Here is a 3,956-nt window from a genome sequence, read left to right as displayed (position 1 = left end):
TATTATAGTTTTTTGAGGTTTCGCGCGCGCACGCAATTTTAAGGCTTGACATGTTTAGTGTCTTTTTACCCGACGTGACACCATCTTTTATATTTTACCAAAAAATTGGGTAATAATAAATGTTTTATCATTTAATATAGGGGAAACTGTTTTTTTTTTTTAAATGTCGATAATTTTTCCTTAATATAGTAAAAAAATAAAACCCCCAGTGGTGAATAAATACCACCAAAAGAAAGCTCTATCTGTCCCCAAAAAAGGGTATAAAATTCATTTCAGTACAGCGCTGCATGACGGAATAAATGTCAGTTAAAGTACCGCAGCGCTGAATACTGAAAAATGGCCTGGATGGGAAGGGGGTTTAACACCGCGGATGTCAACTGGTTAAGGAGCGAATCGTGCTGAAATGCACCGGAGCTGGTGTTACACGGTCCCAAAAGCATAACTAGACTCACAATGTATTGCCACCAAAAACAGTTATTTTCAAGGCATGCCAACTGTCAAGGTTGCCAGTGTCCTTAACTAAACGTCAAAGCCTTTAAAACTTCAAACTTTAGCTTTCCACTGAACTTTCAAGCCCTTAAGCCATAGCTGATCACATATACAGTACCATGAAATCTAAATGGTGGCTAAGGTGGCACCTTCCTTGGCTGTAAAGAGGTTCTAGTTCCACTTTAAATAAATGTGTGTAAAAATTGTGCACGTCGCTGATGTGGTAACCAATCTCCTTATTCACAATGGCATAGAAAAGAAAAACTTTATTAATTAATGTCCATCATATGGATCAAAGTCAAAATAAGTGCGATATATCCACTGAATGCAACCACCACAGTGTTCCAATGTGCAATTCCACAGTGCTCTTCCACATTTCCTGCAGTCACCAGACCTATATGACCACCCTGGGTCATACACAGCGTGATATCAGATTACTGAGAATGGAGTCAGTATCCACCTCTAACTATGATCTCTCTCCTGTCAGCACTCTTCAATTCCTCTGCCCGATTTCTGCGGCTCAGATCATCATATTCCACACACCCTCAGCAAACCAGAAGGGCAACGTGCATGCTGGGCCAGGCAGTGCTATATATATATACATCTGGTCAGAGATCAGGGCAGTGTTGTCTGCAGAGAGCATTACAGCATCCACTTTAAATAAAGTTTAAAAAAAAAGGAAAAAGTAAGCTCTGTGATGCATTATAACAGACTTCCTGCAAGGTTCCAGCTATCATCCAGATTCTCAGGACACCTCCAGCAGCCAAAATTATTTCCTGGTTCTCATGTCCAGGGTTCAGCCTCCCTCCTTCTGGGCAAATCCTTCAGCGAGGAAGAGAAAGTTTCAGGCCTAAGACCCAGACCATGTTCCTCAAGCACATTTGTTCTTCCCAGGCAGCAGGAACTAAGCAGAACATCCTCGCCAGGAAGAGCATGTGAAGCAAAAGAGCTTCCTGAAGACTGTCCTAAATATTTATACCCTTCCCCAGCATGCACCTCCATACACCACCTAGTGGTTGGCCAAAGGAGGGATACATAGTCATAATTCAGGTACTGTATCTTCTGATAGCATTGCCAGGGACACTCCCCAGCAGCAAGCAGAGGCAAACAACAACGTTTGGCTTACGGAGAATCTGCAGAAAGCAGTTCTATAAATCCAGGTTTAGGCTGGCTACTGACAAGGCAGGGGCAGATCTAAGCAACAAAGGGACCTGGTGCAAGATTTTATCTTGCCCCCCCCTCCCAAGAGGGGGGCAGATACGGATCTCACTGGCCCCCCATCCCCCATGGCTGTCTCTACACCACAAGATCATTGGGGGGAACCCTCAGCACACCTCACAGCAGTCCCGGCCAGTTAAGAGATGATGGTGCTCGCAGTGACATTGGTTAACGGATGGCGCCGTGTTTTCTACCTTGAGGAAGGGACCCTGCGTGGCCCCGAAATGTCGGTTCTTTTGATCTCTATGACGCCTCTGCCCAATAAAAGGACATACTTGCTTTGATTACTGAGTGCTGGTGATTCCCTGCTTTTTCCTGTTTTTTTCTACACCAGAAGAGCCTACACTCTAATGTCCACCCAACAGTGTCACACTATTATACATTTACAAAGCTCTGTCATATACCACAGTGCTGTACAGAGAACACTGAGCCAGTCACATTAGTTTCTGTACAGAGGAGCTTACACTCTAATAGAGAATGACACCGGCTGTAGGGGTACTACAAATCCCAGCAATACATTATACAGCAATGCAGAACAGTATGAGTTGGACTCAGGACTTAGTAACACCCTGGACTCTGGACTTAGTAACGCTCTGGACTTAGTAATGCACTATACTCAGGGCTTAGTAACTGGACTCTGGACTTAGGATCCACCTGAGGCCTTGCAGAGCCTACCTGAGACTCCGCACAGCCCACCTGAGATCCCACACATCCCACCTGAGAGTGGCACTGCAGAGCCCCACCATAGATCCTGCACAGCCCATGTTAAACTCTCTATGTTGGGCTCTGCATTGTCTCAGGTGAGCTGGTCCAGGTCCCTTTCCCTGTACATGCAGTTCCTCTTACCTGCCACTGCATGGCCCCCCCACCTCCTCCACCTCCGCCGCCTGGCACACTGGACCAGTGCTGCTGGGATCTGGCCTCCTCCACCACTAGACCGGCGCTGCTGGGGCCCGGCCTCATCCAGCTCCACCTCGCCTGTCAGTGACACCCCCCCCCCTCCCAGCCTTGAGTTCTATTTATTTAAAATATTTTTTAAAATTTCTTAAAATATCCAACACAAACTGGCATGATACACACATATAAAAAAACATACAAAAACATAGCTCCAGTTTCCCATACTTTTCCTGTGTCAACACTCATTTTTTTATTACATTTTTTTATTTCTGCCATGAAATGCGTTGAGTTATCTTCTCGAATAACAAGCCTTGTCAAGTTCATGGCAACAGTGAAGGGTGATTCCATTATATTTAAAGGTGCTAATGGTGTTATGTGCTCATCCAAAAATTGAAAGCAAAAATAAGTGATGATAAGGAAGAAGTATGCGAAACTGGGGCTACATTTTTGTGTGTTTTTAATATGTGTGTATCATGCCAGTTTGTGTTGACTATTTTAAGAAATTGAATAAAACATTTTTGCCAATTTATAATTGCATATATGCAGCTTAATTCTCATGTACCTAAGAAGTCCAATAAGACATTATTCTTTTTTCTATAAGGCCATACTGAATATGACCAGATACTGAGAATTACACCAAGCATACAGAACAAGAGAATAAGTGGTACCAGGGCTGTAGCTAGGGTGAGGTAACTGAGGCACTCGCCTCGGGCACAGGTGCGGGGGGGGGGGGGCAGCCAGGGCTCAGTGCGGCAGGGAGAAGTGGGGCGGCATAGCCTGCAGCTTCTCCTCTGGATCCCAGCTGCTCTCCCCATCTGTATGGGCAGGGGCAGCAGGGATCTGAGGAGAAGTGAAGCGCTGAAGCCAGTAGGGGGAGGGGCGGAGGAGGGAGCCAGATGCCAGCTGAGAGGCTCTTTCTGCTCACCGCTCGGCCATCCTGAAGTGACAGCTCCCTCCTCCGTTCCCCCCCCCCGCCGGCTTCAGCACTTCTCCTCGGATCCCCGCTGCCTCAGCCCATACAGGCGGGGGAAAGCAGCTGGGATCCGAAGAAGATGCAGGCTGTGTGGAAGATTGGTAAATGTCAGTGATATTTACCGATTCTCTGTGTGCAGCTTAAACATTGGAGTGATCAGTTGATCACTCCAGTGTTTGTAAATAACTGGGGACACATAGTACTATGAGTCCCCAGTTATGAATAAACAGAAAGTGCTTTACATCACTTCCTGTTAATTCTTGAGTTTCTGAATGGGTAGTAGCACTCAGTACAGAGGCTTCTCCCCATTCAGAAACTTGTTGATAGTAAATATTTTCTGAATGAATGGGAAACATCTGTACTTTCCATTCATTTAGAA

The sequence above is a fragment of the Nanorana parkeri genome, unplaced genomic scaffold (genome assembly GCF_000935625.1).
Source record: "Nanorana parkeri isolate BGI_ZX_2015 unplaced genomic scaffold, ASM93562v1 scaffold1244, whole genome shotgun sequence".
NCBI lineage: Eukaryota > Metazoa > Chordata > Amphibia > Anura > Dicroglossidae > Nanorana > Nanorana parkeri.
The sequence above is the reverse complement of the archived record's forward strand: the minus strand, read 5'-3'. Positions refer to the sequence as shown.